Genomic DNA, 26,098 nt, shown 5'->3' on the forward strand with positions numbered 1-26,098 from the left:
GTGACAGACAAAAAATTCCAGGACCAACTGGAGATCAAATCACGGACCAGTGGACTTATAGTCTCGACACTGACTCACAGCGCCACTGAGCCACACGTTCCAAACGAAACTTATCATTAATCTTTTTCTTGCCCTAATTTTCCTTTTTTTACGTTAACGTCTGTTTCTCTTTATTCGAGTCCTTTTGATTCGTAGTATCTAAATGATTTGTAATGACTTGTATAAGGGAAAAATATCAACTAGAAAGTATCTTTATTTCAGTCCTGGGTCGCAGTTTACAATAAACGACGAACGGTTTCATTCAGTGATGACTATGTTACCGGTACTGATAACATCCTTGTACTTGCCCTATAAGTCGGCTCATATTCCATTTCATACTAATATACTGGCAGTCACTACAAAATTGACGATACTGTAACAGAATTTTTAAAGTTACATTAACATTAAAATATCTAAATACAGGAATTTCAAATACTTAGATTGCCACGAATGTGTTTTAACGAAGGTTATATGTTCAACTAATGAAGACATTTTAACGTGGCAGTTTTAGTTGCTGGTGGTTTTGGATTGTGGTTGCGTTAGCTACTTGTAGAAGTCTCACTTCTTCAGCTATACTACTTCCCAGACGGCAAAGTTCATCCATTCTTTTCAAGGTATCTAGTACAAAATAACATTTAAACATGTAGCGTGTCCATCTGCTGTGCAATACATTACTTTTGCTTTATTTTTGTTTATGTGCTAGTAACAGCCAGCAGCTAGCACACATTACATTTCATTTAGAGCCCTACTCAATTCTTTTTCACTTTTGCAAATCACTGACGTGTCATTAGTGTATCAGTTAGATTTTCTGTCTATGACCCACAAGTAGCAGTGACGATGGGGAGTCGTCGTTGGACTGAGGCACTGTAAATTTAATAGCGCTCTTCGAGAGAAGAAAGCTGCGTGTCTGCACACGATTTCATTCCAAACCTTCCTCACTAGAAACGGAAACACAAATCTTTATTCAGTCAGTGATTTCTCATTAACAGATGCACAACGGTAGTAGATAGAGAAGAGAACAGCTGCCAATGGGGCCGAAGGAAAAATCGTTTACAGTTCAGGAATAAGGATCTCAGTTCAAGAATAAGAATGAAACACTCGTATCTATGGTGTTATTTTTATTATTAAAACACTTGTTGCTCCCAGTTACATTCTTAATTTGTTAAATTTGTATTATACACTGGGATTTTGGAAAAAACATCCCATTATCAAGAATCTCTTGTTTTAATTTTCGATAACATTTGATGATGCAACTCTACGGAACCTGCTCTGTAAAACGCATGTACGAAGACGCTCATTTTTTCCTTATTTTCTTGTCCTTCAAATAGTGGGAAGTGTGAAAGTAATTTCAATTACTGGCTTTTCCGTGTCCCTTTGTGTAGAAATTCACACGTGCTGTTTATTTCTTACACTGTCCACTTGTGCACATCATAAACACAATCTTTAACAAACAAGAGAGCTGCTACGGTCTGGAACCGCACGACCGCTACGGTCGCAGGTTCGAATCCTGCCTCGGGCATGGTTGCGTGTGAAGTCCTTAGGTTAGTTAGGTTTAAGTAGTTCTAAGTTCCAGGGGACTGATGACCTCAGAAGTTAAGTCCCATAGTGCTCAGAGCCAACCAAACAACAGAAATAGACATTACATTATACATGGCAACAGGGTGCAGAAAAACAAGTATGAATGCCCAATGTAAAGGTTCAATTATTACCATTTGTTACACTTAATACGCTGCTAAAGTAGCAGCTCAAATTCATTGGAAATCTGACGCAGCGAATAGTCCCGCAGGACTAGAAAGGAAGTCAGGTCCCACCTCTTGACCGAAAGGGTAAAAGATCGTAAGCAAATATCGTATGCACAGTACTTATTGACCAGTATCACCGAGTCCGTCTGTTGCATGACCCTAGACCGTAGTTTAAGTTCGAATTTTATGGCGTCCCAGGAGGAGAATAAGCTTAAGTGCCCGCATCTCGTGGTCGTGCGGTAGCGTTCTCGCTTCCCACGCCCGGGTTCCCGGGTTCGATTCCCGGCGGGGTCAGGGATTTTCTCTGCCTCGTGATGGCTGGGTGTTGTGTGCTGTCCTTAGGTTAGTTAGGTTTAAGTAGTTCTAAGTTCTAGGGGACTTATGACCACAGCAGTTGAGTCCCATAGTGCTCAGAGCCATTTGAACCATTAAGCTTAAGTAATTAGCACGGAGTCAATAAAAACAACTCATGTGCAACAGAGACTGATTTACTGGGACATAATACCCTGAAAAACGTCGAAGCAGGTCAACAAATACTTTAAGTCTCCCCAGATTAACGGAAGACGAAACGACCGTACCAGACTGTTGACTTTTACTCAAGCTAGGATCAAGCTGTGTGTCTTCACAGACATGCAATTGCCTCAAGATTTTATTTTTAATAGAAAAATATACGCTGTACTTGACAGCGAATCATTACAGCACTATTCCAGCTTTGTGACACAAATAGTTATCCTGGAAGGCAAGACATCAAGCAAGGAAGGATGCAGTATTCTGTCGGATTGTCGGTATGCCTCTGTGTGGGCTCTAATCTCTCTGAATTTATCCTCATGGTCTCTTCGCGAGATATACCTAGGAGGGAGCAATATACTGCTTGACTCCTCGGTGAAGGTATGTTCTAGAAACTTCAACAAAAGTCCGTACCGAGCTACTGAGTGTCTCTCCGGCAGAGTCTTCCACTAGAGTTTAGCTATCATCTCCGTAACGCTTTCGCCATTACTAAATGATCCTGTAACGAAGCGCGCTGCTCTCCGTTGGATCTTCTCTATCTCTGCTATTAACCCTATCTGGTACGGATCTCACACCGGTGAACAGTATTCAGGAGGTGGGCGAGCAAGTGTACTGTAACCAACCTCCTTTGTAATCGGATTTTATTTCCTTAGGATTCTTCCAGTGAATCTCAGTGTGGTATCTGCTTTACCGAAGATTAATTTTATATGGTCATTCCATTTTAAATCACTCATAATGCCTACTCCCAGATAATTTATGGAAATAACTGTTTTCAGTTGCTGGCCTGCTATATTGTAGCTAAATGATAAAGGATCTACTTTTCTATGTATTCGCAGCACATTACACTTGTCTACATTGAGATTCAATTGCCATTCCCTGCAACATGCGTCAATTCGTTGCAGATCCTCCTGCATTTAAGTACAATTTTCCATTGTTACAACCTCTCGACATTACAGTATCATCCGCAAAAAGCCTCAGTGAACTTCCGATGTTATCCACAAGGTCATTTATATCTATTGTGAATAGCAAAGGTCCTACGACACTCCCCTGCGGCATTCCTGAAATCACGCTTACTTCGGAAAGCTTCTCTCCATTGAGAATGACATGCTGCGTTCTGTTATCTAGGAACTCTTCAATCCAATCACACAATTGGTCTGATAGTCCACATGCTCTTACTTTGTTCATTAAACGACTGTGGGGAACTGTATCGAACGCCCTGCGGAAGTCCAGAAACACGGCATCTATCTGTGAACCCGTGTCTATTGCCCTCTGAGTCTCGTGGACGAATAGCGCGAGCTGGGTTTCACACGATCGTCTCTTTCGAAACCCATGCTGATTCCTACAGAGTAGATTTCTAGTTTCCAGAAAAGTCATTATACTCGAACATAATATGAGTTCCAAAATTCTACAACTGATCGTGGCGTTTTTGTTTTGCATGTTGGTATTCCGGTTTCTATGTATTTATTTATCGATTGTCTTTTTTATTTGTACTTCACTGTTGATTTTAAGTTTACGTACTGTCATTCTGTCAGTTGCAAATAGCGAATGGGGCTGTCGACACTGGAAAATGGAACGTCAAGTTGAGAAATCGGAACATTTCCAACTTATTCTTCTGTTTGAGTTCTTCTGAGGGGTGACAGCAGCGAAGGCAGCTACAAACGTTTTCACGGTGTATAGAGCTAATGGCATTGGACAGAGCACAGCAACAAAATGGATTCTCGTTTTAAAGATTATCGTTTTGACATTAGTGACTCGCCACGTTCAGGAAGATGTTCAGGTTTTGATGAAGATCGTTTAAACGCACTAAACCACAACCAAACGTGACGAACTATGTTCATTCCAGACACGTGCGATATTTGCACACAAAGTGGAAGGTTCAGAAATCGGATGTGAGGGTACCGCATGCTCTAAGCCAAAATCACAAAAATCTGTGGGTGGCATCTTGTGCAACTCTACTTGGTCGTTATCAATTTGCTCGTGAACAACACCCACCGTTCGTATGCTGTATCATTACTAGTGACAGGAAATGGTATCTTTTTGCTAACACAAGAAAAATTAGTAATCGTTGACCCCAAGTTAAGCAGCAACTACCAACATTAAGACCTGCGCACATCCACAGAAGACCATGTTATGCGCCTGGCGAAACAGCGGAGGTGTGGTGTACAACGAATTGCTTCCCGAGGTGCAACCATCACTGCTCTCATTTACTGTCAACAACCGAGACGTCTCGCAGACGCAATCCAAGAACAACGACCAGGCAGACTATGTGAAGTGATGCTGCTCCACGATAATGTCTGCCCACATTCTGCTAGACTGACCAAAAGACTGTATAGGAGTTGGGTTGGAAAGTCATTTCATACTCACCTTATTCACCTGTTCTTGTGACCTCATACTTTCAGATTTTCTGCTCTCTATCGAACAACCTTCAAGGAACTTTCATTGTAGACGCAAATGCGCTCCCAACATGGGTCGATGAGTTCCATGTATCAAAACCAAGTGATTTGTACAGTCGCAGAGTCGCAAAGTTATCCCAGCGTTGTCAGACGGTTGTATTTACTGAAGGTGAATATAATATAGATGACTTGAGCCTCTGTTACGTTATCTATTGTTTTTATTAAAACAAACGAACAAACACCGTCCTAACAGGCATTGGAGGCCCAACGGTACCGACCGGCCGCAGTTTCATCCTGAGCTCTCAGGCGTCACCAGATGCGGATACGGAGGGACATCTACATCTACATCTACATGATTACTCTGCAATTCACATTTAAGTGCTTGGCAGAAGGTTCATCGAACCACAATCATACTATCTCTCTACCATCCCACTCCCGAACAGCGCGCGGGAAAAACGAACACCTAAACCTTTCTGTTAGAGCTCTGATTTCTCTTATTTTATTTTGATGATCATTCCTACCTATGTAGGTTGGGCTCAACAAAATATTTTCGAATTCGGAAGAGAAAGTTGGTGACTGAAATTTCGTAAGTAGATCTCGCAGCGACGAAAAACGTCTTTGCTTTAATGACTTCCATCCCAACTCGCGTATCATATCTGCCACACTCTCTCCCCTATTACGTGATAATACAAAACGAGCTGCCCTTTTTTGCACCCTTTCGATGGCCTCCGTCAATCCCACCTCGTAAGGATCCCACACCGCGCAGCAATATTCTAACAGAGGACGAACGAGTGTAGTGTAAGCTGTCTCTTCAGTGGACTTGTTGCATCTTGCAAGTGTGCTGCCAATGAAACGCAACATTTGGCTCGCCTTCCCCACAATATTATCTATGTGGTCTTTCCAACTGAAGTTGTTCGTAATTTTAACACCCAGGTACTTAGTTGAATTGACAGCCTTGAGAATTCTACTATTTATCGAGTAATCGAATTCCAAAGGACTTCTTTTGGAACTCATGTAGATCACCTCACACTTTTCGTTATTTAGCGTAAACTGCCACCCGCCACACCATACAGCAATCTTTTCTAAATCGCTTTGCAACTGATACTGGTCTTCGGATGACCTTACTAGACGGTAAATTACAGCATCATCTGCAAACAACCTAAGAGAACTGCTCAGATTGTCACCCAGGTTATTTATATAGGTCAGGAACAGCAGAGGTCCCAGGACGCTTCCCTGATATCACTTCAGTTTTACTCGTTGATTTGCCGTCTATTACTACGAACTGCGACCTTCCTGACAGGAAATCACGAATCCGGTCCCACAACTGAGACGATACCCCATAGGCCCGCAGCTTGATTAGAAGTCGCTTGTGAGGAACGGTGTCAAAAGCTTTCCGGAAATCTAGAAATACAGAATCAACTTAAGATCCCCTGTCGATAGCGACCATTACTTCGTGCGAATAAAGAGCTAGCTGCGTTGCACAAGAACGATGTTTTCTGAAGCCATGCTGACTACGTATCAATAGATCGTTCCCTTCGAGGTGAATCATAATGTTTGAATACAGTATATGCTCCAAAACCCTACTGCAAACCGACGTCAGTTACATGTGGTCAGCAAACCACTCTCCCGGCTGTTGGCAGTTTTCGTGACCGTTATGTTTATTAATCTTACGGAAAAACACTACGAACTCATGCAACAACTCCATACTTTCCTTACCGCGTCACGTGTCAACAGTGCCACCAGGCGGCGTTCAAATTTAAGGAAGGCAGCGGTCATTTTATTGTGGCCCATCAGTTTATATAAAGTATTTATCAGCAGAACTATCAGATTGTTCGCTGATGACAATATTGTCTACAAGAAAGTATTTTCTTTGGACGATCGTAAGAAAATACAGAAAGCCTTGGAAAAACTTTCCACATCTCTTTAAACATGGCTGCATGTAAGTAATTCCCACAACAAACATAAATAACTGGGAGGTGTGTGATTACTAGACTAGTGGTGAATATCTTGAGCAGATCACATCGTTTAAGTATGCGGAGTCTGTAGTACGATGGGATATGAAATGGGACGAGCATGTAGTCTGTGGTAGGGTAAAGAAAGATTACACTTCAGCTTTCTGTCGATGACGAGACCATTAGGAAAATAAAACAAGCTTGGATTTGGGAATAATGGGGAGACAAAGGAACCATCCTAGAGTTCACGCAAAGCCATTATGGAAAAAAATTAATCTGGATGGCCAATGGAGGTATGAACCGGCTCGTTTTCGAATACGAGTCCATTGTCTTAACACTGTGCCACATCGCTCAGGTGTGGTAGGGAAGGAGATTGGGAGACAGATCTTGCGCACTGAATAAGCGCAGTCCAGCTGTAAAGGAAACCAAAAACAATAAGGCAGTGCAACCAAGTCCAGAGAATTGTCCCACTATTTCGAGTCATCAAGCAGGTATGGCAGCAGACATCGACCGAATTCAGAGGCGCGCTCTAAGATCATAATCGGTCAGTGAATCCCATATGAAAATGTGACATGGGGTTGGGAGTCTTTGGAAGAACACGATAGCCTGTTGTGTAAAATCAGAGAACCGACATTCGAGAAACGATGGACAACAGTTACGCTGCCATCATCGTCTATCTGACGTAAGTATCTCAAGAATAAGGTAAGAGAGATCACGGTATGTAGAGAGACGTGTACGCTGACGGATAAAAATCACAACACCAAGAAGGAGCTGTGCGACATGAACGAAATTTGGTAAGCGTGTTTATACGAGGGGCGTTTGAAAAGCCCGTGCAAAGTCCGATAGATGGCACCACCTGCTCGTATCGAGGTGTTGTTTAGTTAGTAGCATCTTCGGAAGGAACGCACACCAAGTTACAGCCATATTGGTCTATTTCTTTGTGTTTAACATTCGTGTGACTCAAGAAAGTCGAGTGATTGTCAAAAAATGGACGAAAAAAGAATTTCGTGTGGTGATTAGCCGGCCGCTGGTGGCCGAGCGGTTCTGGCGCTACAGTCTGGAACCGCGCGACAGCTACGGTCGCAGGTTCGAATCCTGCCTCGGGCATGGATGTGTGTGTTGTTCTTAGGTTAGTTAGGTTTAAGTAGTTCTAAGTTCTAGGGGACTTATGACCTCAGCAGTTGAGTCCCATAGTGCTCAGAGCCATTTTGTGGTGATTAAACATTACTTTATGAAAGGCAAAACACCTCAGGACACTAAAGACAAACTTGGTAAACATTACGGTGACACTGCACCCTCGATCAGAACAGTTTATAAGTAGTTTCAAAATTTTCGGAGTGGCCATATGGGCACAAGTGATGCTGAACATTCTGGACGCACTGTGGAGGTTACGACTCCAGAAATCATTGATAAAATCGATGATATGGTGATGGATGACAGAAGTGTTAAGGTTCCTGAGATTGCTAGTGCTGTGGGCATCTCGGATGAATGGGTACATAATATTTTGCATAAACATTTGGACATGAGAAAGCTATCCGCAAGATGGGTTCCGCGATTGCTCACGCTTGACCAAAAACGGAAACGTGTGAAGTGTTGCTAGGATTGTTTGCAGCTGTTCAGGAAGAATCCGCAGGACTTTAAGAGTCGTTTCGTCACTGTGGATGAAACATGGATACATTACTATACTCCTGAGACCAAAAAATAATCTAAACAATGGGTTACCAAAGGAGAGTCTGCACCAAAAAAGGCAAAGACCATTCCTTCGGCCGGAAAGATTATGGCGACTGTCTTTTGGGATTCACAAGGGATAATCCTCAACGACTATCTGGAAAACGGTAAAAGTATTTCAGGTGCATATTATTCATCGTTATTGGACCGTTTGAAAACCGAGCTGCAAGAAAAGCGCCAGCGATTGGACCGCAAAAAAGTCCTTTTCCATCACGACAATGCACCAGCACACACCTCAGCAGTTGTGGTCGGAGAATTAATGGAAATAGGATACCAACTCGTTTCACATCCCCCGTATTCTCCAGACTAGGGTCCCTCGGACTAGTATTTGTTCCTCAACTTGAAGAAATTGCTGGCGGGACAAAGATTTTATTCAAACGAGGAGGTGATTGCAACAACTAATAGGTATTTTGCAGATTTTGACAATTCCTATTATTCGGAAGGGATCAACAAATTAGATCAGCGTTGGACGAAGTGTATAAGTCTAAGAGGAGACCATGTTGAAAAATAAAAAAGTTTACCCCAAACACGTAAGTAGTTTTTATTTTTGCACGGACTTTTCAAACGCACCTCGTACATCTGTAAGATGACGGCTATTCGAATTTCGCGGCAGTCGCATAAGAGTGGCCCTAGTAGACAATTATGAGAATGCAAAACAGGTTTTCGTTAAGCACTCGGTGTAACCGCCGTGAGCGTTAGTTACCTATGAGATTGGGGATGATGAGCTGATGTTAGTCAAGAATGCCTTTAAGGCGACAAAGATACCATTATCAACATCTTACTGAGTTTCAACGACATCGTGTGATAGGGCTGGATGTTCCTTTTACGATACTGCAGAAAGTCTTCGCAGGAATGTAGCCATTGTACATGATTGCTGACGGCGGTGGTCACAACAGTGTACGGTCGCAAGAGGATCGGACTCCGGACGGTCACGTGACATTACCGGGAGGGAAGACCATCGTGCTCGGAGTATGAATCTGCACATCGTATTGCATCTACAGCAGCAGTTTGAGCAGCGGTTGGCACCACAGTGATACAACGAACTGATACAAATCTGTTGCATGACGGACAACTCCAGTGTCATACGCAAACAGCTGTAACCGTTCCTGTATTGGCAAAAGGCATCCCACAAACTGGCTTCCGGCGCCTGTACAACACAATGCATGCATGTTTGCATGCTCACATTCAACATTCTGGAGGTTACACCGATTATTAATGTACCAGCATTTCACATTGTCAGTGGCTTATCTCGCACCTACATTAACCTATGATCACAATGTTAATCATTTAAATATGTATCTAGACAAATGTACTCCCTAAATTTCATTATTCTGCTCTTCTTGTGTTGCATTTTTTCCATCGCTGTACATTTGGTCTTATTCACATTTAGGGAGACTTCCTATGTGGTCACAGATGTGTGTCAGATTCCTTTTATGAAACGTCCTCTTAGAAAAATTAATGAATTACTGTGCTGATAAACCTCTACGTTATTTGATTTTCAAACAACTGAGCAAAACTGAATGTACTCAGACATTACTGTCTTTACTTACCCTGATCAACACTAAACTGATACACAATATTTTTAGCGCAACGCAATCTGACTTTCAACAATCCCTACAAAAGAATGGCCCTCACTAACAATAACCTATAACTTTCATGAATCACTTAACTCACTTAACTCACTCACTCGTTACTCGAACTACTGCAATACAGCGAGCGCCAATACTGCCAGCCAAATAAAAGACTCTAACTACTGAAGGCACTAACTACTGATAGGCCTAGTCAGCAAATGAAAGAATTTGATAGAGAACAAAAGAATGGTTCAAATGGCTCTGAGCTCTATGGGACTTAACATCTATGGTCATCAGTACCCTAGAACTTAAAAACTACTTAAACCTAACTAACCTAAGGACATCACACAACACCCAGTCATCACGAGGCAGAGAAAATCCCTGACCCCGTATAGAGAACAAACAATGTATTTACCTTAATAATGTTCCAAAGTCATCATATATATAAGTTCATGACATCCAGTCTTACAAATCTACTCTCTCTGATGGACACGCGTCCAGATCATCCGCTCTCAAAACTCCGCCATCTCACTCCCCACATCCACCACTGCTGGCGGCTCACCTCCACCTGCGCAACGCTTCGCGCTGTTAACATCCAACTGCCCAACACGACAATAGCAAATTCCAACGATGCAAACTGGCCACAGAATGCACATAGCACAGCCAGTGATTTTCATACAGAGCGCTACGTGGCGTTGCCAATATAAAAACCTAAACAGCCTACTTACACTTTTTATTCCTAATACCAGGCTATTAATGTAAGGTGCTTTATCTTAGAATGTTTTGCTGAATGGCAATCAGTGGGATAATATACCGTTTCTCCATACGATTATTCCATTTTATTTTTTTCTTATATTACATTATCAAAGTTAATACAGTATTATTTATAATTAAATAGAAAGTAGGAAAGTTATTGGTTAATCTTATACAACATCTAGTGATAAAAAGTAAATACGGTTTTTATGCGATTTTTTTCATTTTTCTGCAAACATAGGACGTAGAGGTAGTCCTTTGCCTTTTTGTATAGAGCTCAGCTGGCACATGACTCATTCTTTTCTGCAGTGTAACCCTATTGAAGGGTACCATAAAGGAAAAATCAAACTTGAAAAATAGGACCTATCGCACTGGGTGAGGTGAAATGGAAACATTACGGGCTGTCACAGAGGTTTCTTTGTTGCTTTTTGTAGTTTTCCAGCCTTGGGTAATCACTCATCCAGCGTGAGATAATCAGATACCGGATTTACCGAGACACTCTCTATTACGCTGTCACAGATAGCGATCACATTGCACTCAATAAACATGTTGCTGATACGCCACAGCTAATTAGGTTGTGACCGATCGTTAGAAATCCACATACGACTGAGAACTGGGTTATTAGAACAACACATTAAGAGATAAACTACTTACTACCTCCGGCCTGTACCGCCAGCACCCTGTCGATAGTGTGAAGGGTGAGGTGGCGGGGGGGGGGGGGGGGTTGGAGGAGGGGGTTTAAATCCCCTGTAACGTCAACGGAAATACACTCCTGGAAATGGAAAAAAGAACACATTGACACCGGTGTGTCAGACCCACCATACTTGCTCCGGACACTGCGAGAGGGCTGTACAAGCAATGATCACACGCACGGCACAGCGGACACACCAGGAACCGCGGTGTTGGCCGTCGAATGGCGCTAGCTGCGCAGCATTTGTGCACCGCCGCCGTCAGTGTCAGCCAGTTTGCCGTGGCATACGGAGCTCCATCGCAGTCTTTAACACTGGTAGCATGCCGCGACAGCGTGGACGTGAACCGTATGTGCAGTTGACGGACTTTGAGCGAGGGCGTATAGTGGGCATGCGGGAGGCCGGGTGGACGTACCGCCGAATTGCTCAACACGTGGGGCGTGAGGTCTCCACAGTACATCGATGTTGTCGCCAGTGGTCGGCGGAAGGTGCACGTGCCCGTCGACCTGGGACCGGACCGCAGCGACGCACGGATGCACGCCAAGACCGTAGGATCCTACGCAGTGCCGTAGGGGACCGCACTGCCAATTCCCAGCAAATTAGGGACACTGTTGCTCCTGGGGTATCGGCGAGGACCATTCGCAACCGTCTCCATGAAGCTGGGCTACGGTCCCGCACACCGTTAGGCCGTCTTCCGCTCACGCCCCAACATCGTGCAGCCCGCCTCCAGTGGTGTCGCGACAGGCGTGAATGGAGGAACGAATGGAGACGTGTCGTCTTCAGCGATGAGAGTCGCTTCTGCCTTGGTGCCAATGATGGTCGTATGCGTGTTTGGCGCCGTGCAGGTGAGCGCCACAATCAGGACTGCATACGACCGCGGCACACAGGGCCAACACCCGGCATCATGGTGTGGGGAGCGATCTCCTACACTGGCCGTACACCACTGGTGATCGTCGAGGGGACACTGAATAGTGCACGGTACATCCAAACCGTCATCGAACCCATCGTTCTACCATTCCTAGACCGGCAAGGGAACTTGCTGTTCCAACAGGACAATGCACGTCCGCATGTATCCCGTGCCACCCAACGTGCTCTAGAAGGTGTAAGTCAACTACCCTGGCCAGCAAGATCTCCGGATCTGTCCCCCATTGAGCATGTTTGGGACTGGATGAAGCGTCGTCTCACGCGGTCTGCACGTCCAGCACGAACGCTGGTCCAACTGAGGCGCCAGGTGGAAATGGCATGGCAAGCCGTTCCACAGGACTACATCCAGCATCTCTACGATCGTCTCCATGGGAGAATAGCAGCCTGCATTGCTGCGAAAGGTGGATATACACTGTACTAGTGCCGACATTGTGCATGCTCTGTTGCCTGTGTCTATGTGCCTGTGGTTCTGTCAGTGTGATCATGTGATGTATCTGACCCCAGGAATGTGTCAATAAAGTTTCCCCTTCCTGGGACAATGAATTCACGGTGTTCTTATTTCAATTTCCAGGAGTGTATTTTGTGTCACCAGTGAATGCGACAGTGCTCGAGATTTGTGAAGTGATTACTATTTTCCCAGGAATGACTTTCAAGCCTATATGTAAAAACTGATAAGGAAAAGACTTATTATTATATTATATTATATTATTATATATTATTTTTATAAATAGTTTTGTACAAAGAATAATCATATAACAAAAGATAATACCACTAAAAGAATGTATTGGCGTTGTATTGTCTGTGAAATTTTTTCCTTCTATTGTTCTCTATGATGCATCAAGCGGCTGAGATCAAAGATTAAGCTGAAGTCTGTTCTTTTAAATATTGTAAAAAGTAGTCGTGTTGCGTGAGGTGCAAGTGGTCTAGAATATAACGTACAATTTACTAAACGGAATTCTAGTGTACGGACTTTTATTTCTAACTAGATAACCTACTATGAATGTTTTAAGTTTTGTGTCCGCAGCAAACATGAAAGCGGCTATTAGCGCCTGGTACGGCGATTCTGTATTATTGGTAACTTGTGATTAATATTGATATTGTGAACAGTCAAAGTGGTGTAGGATTCTGAAATTTAATCCAGCATAAAGGAAAAAGTTGATGTTATTGATTTTCTACGAAAATTACGTTGGTAAGAATACCCAGTCCAGATGGTGTTTTGTCTGCCACCATTACGTGAGCGTAAGGAGCGGCAATTTCAAACTGCAGAAATAATCAGACACTAATTCCTTCGATCGATATTACAATATTTGAACTCCGAGGACAAGAACCCATATAAATTTATTATTTTTCAATTCTAACGGTGAAAATAACATTTAGTAGAACAATCTTAGACTTTACGTAAATGAAATATTTTTGTGGGAGTATTTTTGTGGCTGGTGCGTAAGATTAATTTTTCTCAGAGTAATTTATCAGTCACTTTAAAAAAATATATTTACGACACCAGTGCTGCTATGGGAAGAGGTCGTGGTGTGATGTATTAATTATTTGGTGCATACTTTTTATTTCACTTACTGAATTAATGAAACACCACTTCAGTATTTATTTGTAACGATAAGGTATGACAAAATAATTCACTCAGCAGCATATAAATAAGAATTATTTATTTCTTTTAAATAGTACTGTTATTATTGCTGTTACATTTTAATACGTTTTACAATAACACGCACACACCACCACAACAATTTTAAACAAACAGAACAAAACCCTTCATACCCCGCCCAACCATCCAGAGTGAGATTTCCCGTGGCTAAGCTAAATCGATAGAGGTGAGTACTGAGATGGTTCCTTTGTAAGGTGACGACCAATTTCCTTCCGCACCCTTGTGCTATTCGAACTTGTATAGGAATCTGTAACGCCCACTTTGTCGGCAGGACATTAAATCTTAATCTGCCTTCCTTCTGTACGTTCTGAGAAATAGATCTTCGTGTGTACGACAGCACGTATACCAAAAGATGTAACTGCTCATTTTACTTCTTGTTTGTGAAACTGTAACTTTTGTTTACTTATTTTAACTGATTTTACTGTACCTTCTTGGTGAAACTTCATAATTAATACACAAGAAAAGGTTTTTGTCCGTCGACCGAAAGGATACAGCTTTCTCAGCACTTCTAGATGTTGCCATAATGACTATAGGATATTTTGTTCATAATTTCCATGCAATCGATGGATAGGAGCAGTGAACACTTTTAACAATAAAGCTAAAGAGTGCCTGGTTTGTCGCTCTCCCCTCCTTCTTCCCGCCCTCTCTGTTCTTTTGGTAACAAAACCACCATGTTTAAATACTTTGGAAATCAGCGAAAAGGGCTTGACTCTCTGAGTAGTACTCTAGAGTCAATATTGCGTTTCCTTAATCTACTTCATCCATTGTCACTATTGTACAATGTGAGATCTGCAATTAGACATCACAATATCATTGTCTCACATCATCGTTTACGTTCTTTATAAAGTGTTCAAACAAAGGTGTGCATCACCTCATGACAATCATAATTCATGGGTTTTTTTCTGAACACTCCACGACAGGAAATCGCTGCCTACACCACCTGTGTAACAGAGGTTAGAATAGAACGCAGTTTGTCTCAGACTGTGAATGGGACAATGCGGCTTGTGTACACTTTCAATTTGTCAACATGCCTCGTACTATCAGTTCAAGCTAACATCGTCACTTATGTGGCAAGAAGGATTGTCACCATGAGAATTTGCCGTCGAAATGGCGGTTAGCTCTGACCGAAGGTTTATTTAAATGTAACGGCTTATATAAATATGCAGTTTATTCGTTTGTAAACGACGAATAAATTCCATTTTCGTTGTAATTTCTGATCTCGTTAATGAACTTCTCCTACATGTACCGCATGAACAGATCTATGAAAAATTATCAATCCAGAACGAAGGAGATCCAGTGGAAACAAGAAGAGCTATGATGATAACGACATGAAAGTAATCACAAAATGTCAACAAATTACTGTATTTATATCCAGCAAATACGACGACGAGCAGACTGTATATTAGAAGACGAATATTTGCAGAAATACCTGGTCAGAGTCAGAAAATTGTAGTTTACGTGTGTACTATATATATAAGCGGAAGTTGTTACAAATCTGCCATAATTTAATGGCGATATCAAGAACCTACTTTTGATTTAAAAAAATAGAGCGAATTACAACGAAAATTAAAAGAAACTCAAAATAAAACTGATAAACAAAAACTACACGAAATAAAATCGAGAGCAGGAGACATCTCTGACAGAAGTATTCAATGACTTTGAGCATTATTTTTAAATGCTGGCTTCTCCTAAAATCCCAAGTTTTGTGGCCTTACATATAATCATTTGACGGGTTGGAATTATGTTTCCAGTCGCACATTGACTGCAGAAATACTGAAAACGCAATATGATAAGATGAAGCCTGAAGTTCTAAATTGTGTTTTATAATTTTTTATGAAGAGGATTGTGGTGAATTCCGTGCTTTTGATTACTACACAGAAGCAAAAATGGCAGCTACAAACGTAATTAATCGCCACTTTGAAAGAATTAATTTCACTCAGTAGAGATAAGGCCACTTGACTTGGTCATATTCATCTTAGATTGTATGTTGATTAGAAGACAGAAGCGGCTTATCTGTTATTGGCTGTTCCACGTACTTTACCGTAGCTCTGAAAAATCGCACAGGCTCCTTTTTTCGTTTTTAAGAAACGTCGCAGCACAAATGTGATAAATTACGGGAGCTGGATGGGCTCTGTAAACTGTTACTCCGCAAAACACAGATCGCCATATTCAGTCACGAGATAAAAAGTGGTTCAAATGGCTCTGAGCACTATGGGACTTAATATCTGAGGTCAACAGTCCCCTAGAACTTAGAACTACTTAAACCTAACTAACCTAAGGACATCACACTCATCCATGCCCGAGGCAGGATTCGAACCTGCGACCATAGCAGTCGCGCGGTTCCGGACTGAAGCGCCTAGAACCACTCGGCCGCAGCGGCCGGCCACGAGATACAGAAAACCGTATGTAGCTGTGGCCAGATTAATTAAATTACATTTCAGCGTTTACCTTATTGTTTATTGGCCATACTCTATTCATGTATTTACTGATTTATCTGGCTATCAAAACACTTTAACTGCAGGGTGAGCATTCTTTGCCCAAACGACAAGTGTTGCAAGCATGGGCGTACCCAGTTGGGAGGGGCCATTTCCTCTCCCCTGCAAAAAAGAAATTATCTTCACATACCGAACCCAAATCCTGCTCCGCCACACAGACAGAAGTGTCATTTGTGTACGAGTTTGGAAAATGGGAACGTGTAATGGTTACCTATAAGTAGGAAGTGCACCCAGAGTCATATCTCGTGATATCTCAAAACTATTTTATCACTCATCGTGAAGTTAATGTAAGTTTCCCCCTCTCTTTCCATAATTCAGATTGGAAACAATTTCGACCTTTCGTGCATTGTTTGTTTTTCACTGTGGAAAAGGGGTTTTCAGATTCGGTCGTCATTCGGGGTTCCATAACTTAATTTTACACTGCTAGACGATTATAGCACTCCGTCTTCAGGCCACAAGTGGCCCATCGGGACCATCCGACCGCCGTGTCATCCTCTGCTGAGGATGAGGATAGGAGGGGCGTGTGGTCAGCACACCGCTCTCCCGGTCGTTATGATGGTTTTCCTTGAGCGGAACCGCTACTATTCGGTCGAGTAGCTCCTCAATTGGCATCACGAGGCTGAGTGCACCCCGAAAAAGGCAACAGCACATGGCGGCCCGGATGGTCACCCATCCAACTGCCGGCCACGCCCGACAGCGCTTAACTTCGGTGATCTGACGGGAACCGGTGCATTCACTGCGGCAAGGTCGTTGCGCTAGACGATTGCTAAGGAACAAAGTTTTGGACGGAATAATCACAGGCACTGATGGACAACGTAAAACACAGTACATACGTAATAGAAGTTAAATGGAATTATTACGATGAAAATTGGTACAGATCTGACAACATGGGAAAACAGAATTACAGATATACACAACCTTCGTGTTTGACACAGATCAAACTCCCAACATGAAGGTCGATATCGGGCGCTCCGTAAGAAATATGCCCTCTTCGGGCACTAGCGCACTTTTTGCACCTGTTGTTCTTGCTGGCTACCAAACTGCTGACGAGTCCTCGGGGGGAATTGTCCTACTCCTCTCTCAAGGCGGTTTTCAGTTCTTGCACTGTTCGACGATGGGGTGTTCGCTGAGAAACGCATCTGCCAAGAGCACCCCAGACATGCTTTGTAGGGTTTAGGACCAGGAGTACGCAGGCCATTCCATACGTTCATTATCTTCACTTTGCAGTGTGTCCGACGTCTCAGCTGTATTGTGTGGGTGGAGATTGTCGTCAATAAATAAAATGTCGGAACCTACCGCTTCCCTAAACAAACGGATTTAATCCAGAATATCTCCTTGCAATACCGCTACGTTCTGACGGTAGCTCGTACAAAGATATGCGGCGTTATTCGGCCTTTGTGCACAAAGCCTGCCCACACCACAACGCCTAGGCTATACAGATGACGTTCATAAACACTGTGTAGTGCGAATTGCTCCCCTCTGTTTCCATAGTAACTGGTGCCAGAATTTCTTACCTGAGTGAAATGAGATTCGTCGGAGATCATCACTCTGGACCACTATTGCTGACCCCAAACAATATGTTCCCTACAAAACTAACTCTTCCTCGACGATCAAGTGGTTGAAGAGGGACGCATTTAAGAGGTTTACCAGCATACAAACCATCCTGCTTTAATCGCCATCAAATGTTACTGGCAGACACATGTATCGGTAACGTTTGGAAGATCTGCAGTTATCTGCCTAGAAGTGAGATGTCTGCTCCTGTTCTTCATTAGGGCTGCGTATTGATACTCTTGCGATGTGGTAGCGCATCTATGACCACTGGCATTCTTTCGTACAGCATTTCCGCCTTCAGCAGCCTTTTTTTAATCTCGAGATGACACTTCTGGCCACACTCATAACTGTGGCCACAGTAGTGAGCCTTTGACTGGCTTCAAGTCGTCCGACTGCTCGTCCACGATCATAAGCACTCAGATAATGTCTTACAGACATGTAGCCGTACCACCGGAACGCCGCAATAATCGGTTCCACAACAACCTTAGTCAATCACCGTACTGCACGAATTGTCGAATGCATACTGAGCGGCCGTGCAGAGGCTTCGCTGCAGTTGGAATGTCCTGCCGTCTATATTTCCATCATAGGTCGGGTATAAAGTAGCAGCTGTGGTTTGCGTGGTATCGATACCTACGATTCCACGGCGTAGGTGCAAGTTCGTAGGTTGGCACTACGACACCGACGACAGCGCCATCTAGCCGGCGCTGTTCAGCTTTACGAGCGCCGCTGCAGATTCTTCACTACTGGCTATTAAAATTGATACACCAAGAAGAAATGCAGATAATAAACGGGTATTCATTGGACACATATATTATACTAGAACTGACATGTGATTACATTTTCACGCAATTTGGTCATAGATCCTGAGAAATCAGTACCCAGAACCACCACCTCTGGCCGTAATAACGGCCTTGTTACGGCTGGGCATTGAGTCAAACAGAGCTTTGGATGGCGTGTATAGGTACAGCTGCCCATGTAGCTTCAACACGATAACACAGTACATCAAGAGTAGTGACTGGCGCATTGTGACGATCCAGTTGCTCGGCCACCATTGACCAGACGTTTCCAATTGGTGAGAGATCTGGAGAATATGCTAGCCAGGGCAGCAGTCGAACATTTTCTGTATCCAGAAAGGCCCATGCAGGACCTGCAACATGCGGTCGTGCATTATCCTGCTGAAATGTAGGGCTTCGCAGGGATCGAGTGAACGATACAGTCACAGGTCGTAACACATCTGAAATGTAACGTCCACTGTCCAAAGTGCCGTCAATGCGAACAATAGGTGACAGACGTTTAATCAATGGCACCTCATACCATAACGCCGGGTGATATGCCAGTATGGCGATGACGAATACACGCTTCCAATGTGCATTCACCGCGATGTCGCCAAACACGGATGCGACCATCATGATGTTGTAAACAGAACCTGGATTCATCCGAAAAATGACGTTTTGGCATTCGTGCACCCAGGTTCGTCGTTGAGTACACCATCGCAGGCGCTCCTGTCTGTGATGCAGAGTCAAGGATAACCGCAGCCACGGCCTCCGAGCTGATAGTCCATGCTGCTGCAAACGTCGTCGAACTGTTCGTGCAGATGGTTGTTGTCTTTCAAACGTCCGCATCTGTTGACTCAGGGATCGAGAAGTGACTGCACGATCCGTTACAGCCATGTGGATAAGATGCCTGTCATCTCGACTGCTAGTCATACGAAGCTTTTGGGATCCAGCACGGCGTTCCGTAATACCCTTCTGAACCCACCGATTCCATATCCTGCTAACAGTCATTGGATCCCGGCGAACGCGAGCAGCAATGTCACGATACGATAAACCGCAATCGCGATAGGCTGCAATCCGACCTTTATCAAAGTCGGAGACGTGATGGTACGCATTTCTCCTCCTTACACGAGGCATCACAACAACGTTTCACCAGGCACCGCCGGTCAACTGCTGTTTGTGTATGAGAAATCGGTTGGAAACTTTCCTCGTGTCAACACGTTGTATATATGTCGCCACCGGCGCCAACCTTGTGTGAATGCTCTGAAACGCTAATTATTTGCATATCACGGCATCTTCTTCCTGTCGGTTAAATTTCGCGTCTGTAGCACGTCATCCTCGTGGAGTAGCAATTTTAATGGGCAGTAGTGTAACATTTGATTCCGAGGAGACGACCTAGCAACACCATTTATACTTCATAGGGGTCCATTACTGTTGTTACTTCAATGACAATTTGTCCTACTACTAGTAGAACTTAACGTTCATACCTGTACGGCTTTGCACCTACGTGCTCATCTATATGTAAAGTTAAGTAAAAGAGTTATCACGTATACGCAGTACCTCCTTTTCCTGCTCCTACTCGCTTCCTACATTCGGCCTACCCTTCAGTTTACAAGAGCAGACCCACGTGCCGCCTTCCAGGCGGGATACGAAAGTTTGTTCCATAGTAACTGGCACTTATTACTCAGCAATTATCAAGCAGTGCAGTACCAACCTTAAAAAGCGTATTTCAGTTCATCGTTACCTGACGTGCGACACAACTTCGAAATTCCTGAAATTTTACTAGAAATAGCTCAGAACGAAAGAGGAGATATGAGGGATCTCTCTGTGGGCCCCAGCCCATGTAGGTCTGGATTACAATGACAAGTTGCTCCAGCTGGTGAAGGAAGTCAGTGCCTCTGGGCCTTCAGTGGACATCAGTCTACAGCCCCACCACTTGATACTGTGTGGGAAACTGGCCAGTGGCAGATAACTGACGCTCTTAAATCTGGGTTCAAGCTACTATTCAACCCGTAATTAGAAACTGTCCAAGCCTTCGAAAATTTCAGAAGAGCAAGGAACATTTTCTTCCCATGTACACTGTATAGGTATCAAGGGTAACACTCTCTCCGGATATCAGAAGAAGATGAAAACATTTATTGTTTTCCAGTAAGAATCTTGTTAAAATGAAGTAGCCTCTTCCTTAAGTCAGTTCTATTGTTTCATGAACATACTCAAACATACTGTATAATGCCCTTTCCGATTTCAAACGTCACAGTAAAGTGTTTTGTAAAATAACGTGTATTATCAGTGATTACATAAGCTTTTATTCTCCCTCTATGTGTTTATGAAACTTTATTTTTTCATATTAGATTGTATGTCGATTAGAAACTCTTGCGTTTTTCAAAGAAAAAGATGCTCTCTTCTAGCTACAGTTGGTGTCATGACAAGATTCTGTAGCTATGTTCAGTGTGGCACCCTTACCAGAGAGAACTGACAGTGGACATCGAGGAAGTGCAGGTCGTTTTGTATTATGCGAAACAGGGGGAGAGTGTAATGGATATCATACTCAGGTTCGGGTGGCAATCATTACAACAAAGAATTTTTCGTTGCGAAGAGTTTTACACGAAATCTCAATCTCCACCCTCCTCTTCTGGATGTGAAAATATTTTGTTGACGCCCACCTGCATCTGGAGAAATTATTATCATCGTAATAAAGTAAGAAAAATCAGAACTAGCACGGAAAGATACAAGTATTCTTTCATTCCGCGCGTTGTGGAGCGGTAGGGAAATAGTGTGAATGTGGTTCAATGAACTTCTGCAAGATACTTAAGTTTGATTTGTAGAGTACTCGCGTTTTGTAGATGTTATGTCCCTATCCGAATACTGTAAAAGAATTTCAAATTATTCTTTGTGTTGTGATATTTTTAATCAACTTGTTGGCAGTATAGCTACGTAAATCCTAGTCAGTTAAAAAGGGTTTAGTAGATTCTGCATTTTCGATTCGTAAAGAATCACTGTTTACAAACTGTCGGAACACATATGAAACTGACTGATGACCCCATAGAAGATAGAAGCTGTCAGATATCTTTAGTGGGAAGAAATCGCCAGGACCTATTCTGACATCTGAAGTCCCTCGAGGAAGTGCTGCAATAGTGTTATAATCACGACGTTTGCGAATAAATTTCAAATGAAGTGTTGTAATTCTTCGTTCATGCAGGGCGCTGTAACATACTGACGTGTATCAGCAGAATATTGTTGAAACTTTGAGATTAATATAAGGAATTGTAATGCAGTGCGCATGATCCAATGAAAAGATTATGTAACATACAAAAAATCATTAGAACCAATCACGGAACTCAAACGTATAGCGAGTGCCGCTCAGAGCGACTTATTTATTTATGCGCTTATTTCACCTGACAAGAGCCTTCAGACCCTTTCTGGCATTTTATTGAGAAATAACTTTCACAACTATTTAGTCACTTACTTTGGTTCTGAAAGATGTCCACTACTCAGCAACACACATTTTCAATAACATGCTAGCAGTTATAAAAAGTTTAAATAATGATAGAGCACAGTTTGAGAAGAGTCTAAAGGATTTATTGGTGGCCAGCTCCTTCTACTCCATTGGTGAGTTTCTTGGCAGAACCGATTGATGCATGTATGTTATTATCAATATCACATAATATGAATATTGTGTACACTCTGACTTCTGTACAAATTTTATGCAGTAATGCGACCATTGTAAACTAGTGCTGTAATTTTTTTTTATTTTTTTTATTTGATGATGGGTGGCTACAATAGCCTTAGGATCATCGTACGCACTTAAGTGTATTGAATATTTAATATTTGCTCACAAGTTTTATAACCTTTTATATTTAAATATGTGGTGATGACTGGGTGTTGTGTGGTGTCCTTAGGTTAGTTAGGTTTAAGTAATTCTAAGTTCTAGGGGACTGATGACCATAGATGTTAAGTCCCATAGTACTCAGAGCCATTTGAACCATATTTAAATATGCTTAAGACTTTTGTTTGCCTATTTCACATCCACAAGGTAGATTACCATATCTGTTCTTATTTTATAAATATTTATTAGGTATCTCCTCATTTGGTACGAAAAGTACATCTAATCTGATCAGACGTCCTTAGCGAACCAACAAAATAAATTATGCAGAACATTAGCCACGTATAATGTTAACAATAATAAATGTATAGAATTTCAGAAATAGCAGTCTTATTAACACAGTGAGTGGCCAGAAGTAATTCTTGATGGATCATTACTGGATGGTTAACACGTCAAATACCTGGGTGTAGCAATTTGTAACGATATGGAATGGAATTACCACATAGGGTCGGTCGCAAGTAAAGCATGTGGCAGACTTCACAAAAATAGTTTATAAATGCTGACGTCTTATTGTCAGTTAGCACGTTGCTATACAAGAGGCATATTCCACTTTGGTAGTGATACTGAAGTTTCTCTGTGATACGGTTACAAATATTCCGTCAATAATTCATGATCGTATGTACATGTCAAAATAAGCGGTTTCTATAATCTTGCTTAAATCAAACAGCGTTAAAATGCTGACTTCAGATCTGTCCATGGCATATTTGATATCATCGCTAACTTTGACTAAAGCAGTTATTGTGCCATGGTGTTTTCTGAAGCTTGACTGACATTTATCGCCGACGTCATAGCTTTTCAGGTAGTACGTTAGCTGTTTATAAACAATGTGCTCCTAGGATTGAACTAATGCAGCTAATGACATTTATCGCCGACGTCATAGCTTTTCAGGTAGTACGTTAGCTGTTTATAAACAATGTGCTCCTAGGATTGAACTAATGCAGCTAATATGCTGATCCGCCTACTGTTGTCTGGTGATTTTATGTTATAATTCATCAAGCTCGAAAAAGCACAAAAAAGAATGAGGCGAATCGCTGGGATTTTGTTTACAGTAGTTAGAACATCACAGAGACAAAAGCTCCAGTGGGAGACGCAAGATAAAGACGTCTTTCACGAATATGATGGGTTGTAAAATTCTAAGCACCCAGTTTATGGGAGGAGTAAAGTAATATGTTCCTACATTAACATTTCACGTAGCGATAACGAAGGTAAAATACTCGAAATTAAGTCTCGAAATCATGAGAGACATTACTTTTTTCTCGTGGACGTTTGTTACGTAAAGTGGGAGAGGAGAGTAACAAAATTACTGCACTGCACAGCCTTCGCCACAGACGGTAGATCGCGTGCTGAGTGTTATACGCCAAAAAATCTTATAAGACCTACATTCATTGTTGTTACGACGGCTGAAGAGCGTTTACACTTTCCTTTCACGATTGGGTAGCACTCGTCCTCACGAAATTAATGCTTGTTGACATTCCTTTTATACTGATGAGTCAAAACATTATGAACACCTGTTTAATAGGCAACGATTTTCCGTGGCATGGATTCGAAAAGTCCTTGATAGACTTCTGGAGCTAATGGCACCAGACGTCTACGCACAGGTTATATAGTTCCCGTAAATAACGGGCCAATGGTTTGTGGGCGCTGAGCCGCCGCCCGATATTGTCCCAAAAAGGTCCTTTAAGGTTTCTGGTGGCCAAGGCATCAACGTGTATTCACTATCATGCTTCTCAAAGCACTGTACACGATTATGGCCTCATGACATGGACAGTTATCCTGTTGGAAGATGGCACTACTGGCGTGGAAGACATCAAGCATGAAAGGACACAGGTGGTCCGCAGTAATGTTAACGTAATCCACAGCTGACGTGCTATCTTCGTTACTACAGTAGGTCCGATGGAAGACCTGGTGGATGTCTTAACACCAAAACATTGCCTGCGTTGGTCAGCGTCGGTGACGCAATTATGTTTCGAGCAGCTGACGGCTTGGATGGCGGTGTATCCTGACACGCTCATCGACATGGTGCATCAAAAAACGTGATTCGTCTGACCATGTTCCCATTGATCCAAGAACCAATCGCGATGATCCCGTACCCACTGCAATCGTAATTGACGATGTCATTGGCCCAACATGAGAACTGGTGGGGGTCGTCTGCTGCAGAGCCCCATGTTGAAGAATGTGCGCTGAAGGCTTTACATGTGGAAAAGTGGTCGAGACGCGCGCTCAACGACGCGCGCACTGTCTCTTCGTGAGCGTAAGGCAGTAGCGATCCTTGAGACATTTATGTGCCAAGCGGACATTGTACGAAAAATGGCTCTAAGCACTATTGGACCTAACATCTGAGGTCATCAGTCCCTATTGTACGTAAACATGAGTAAATGTAAGGATGTGACAGATTGGCGATAAGGGGCAATCGCGTCTGGCCGTGCCCTTGGACATACGGAGTAAAGATCCTGGATCTGTTTGTGTTTCGCAGCGGACTGTTCAACGTTTCTGCAAACAGTGGTATAACGCACGTGGTCACGAAATACGACGACAGAATTGTGGTAGCAAATAGAGCCTTACTGAGAGTGACCGGAGATCGTTTCTCAGCTTGTCAATTAAAACCGTTTCCAAACCCGACAGTAATTGCTGCAGGAAGTGAATGAAGAGCCATCTGAACGCGTTATCGAGAGAAAATTGCGACGGGAAATGAATTCAATGAACATTTGGAGTCGGTCACCTCGCAAGAGGTAATTGCTCACACGGGTATATACAGACAACAGCAAAGTTCAGTGGGATGGAAGAGTACGTAACTCGTTTTCTGATCAATCCCCCAACCCTATTACATCTCAAATGGCCTGCAAAATCATTTAATTTAAACACCCCAGATAACCTGGAGGGATACGTTGTAACAGCGGGTAAAACGCCGACACCAGCACCCTCGCAATTGGTGGAACTGAATGATCAGTTCCTCAGCGAGTGGCTTAACCTGTAAGCGACTTGCCTGCACAAACTTGTGGACTCACTTCCAGGCGGTCTTCAAGTCCAAGGGCGTAATTACACGGTGTTAAATGATGCTTGTTATGATTTCTGTAGCGGTGACTAACTTATTGTCCAAGGAACTTATGACAGCCTATATAAGTGTGTAATAGCTGTATGTTACTAGTCCTCATTATATCTTCAGGGTTCTTAAGTGCTATATCTAGAGGGCTGAATAAAATTCTTAGTTCGCAAAAATATTCTTGAAATACTATAAACAAATGCTGACGAGATGTTCTAATTTCACAAGCGACGCCCAATTTCAGTCTTGCAGTATTTGTCCTACACCCTTACTCTAGTCATCCAGGCCTGTCATTATTTCGCTTTAGACTTTTTTTTTAATGTTGTGGCTCATGTGAACCTGGTCTTACAGTCTTGAGTAGCATTCAATACGTAGTGCAATTTGCCATTAAGCAATCG

General features: G+C 42.8%; 1 protein-coding gene and 1 pseudogene across 1 annotated transcript in view; both read right to left on the minus strand.

Annotated features, from left to right (window-relative positions):
* Positions 1-26,098, minus strand: part of LOC126234790 (putative inorganic phosphate cotransporter) — a 153,360-nt gene that overhangs the window by 119,034 nt on the left and 8,228 nt on the right. The gene's annotated exons all lie outside the window — the stretch shown is intronic.
* LOC126212129 (5S ribosomal RNA) lies at positions 17,091-17,208 on the minus strand (annotated as a pseudogene).

The sequence above is a fragment of the Schistocerca nitens genome, chromosome 1, assembly GCF_023898315.1.
Source record: "Schistocerca nitens isolate TAMUIC-IGC-003100 chromosome 1, iqSchNite1.1, whole genome shotgun sequence".
Lineage (NCBI taxonomy): Eukaryota > Metazoa > Arthropoda > Insecta > Orthoptera > Acrididae > Schistocerca > Schistocerca nitens.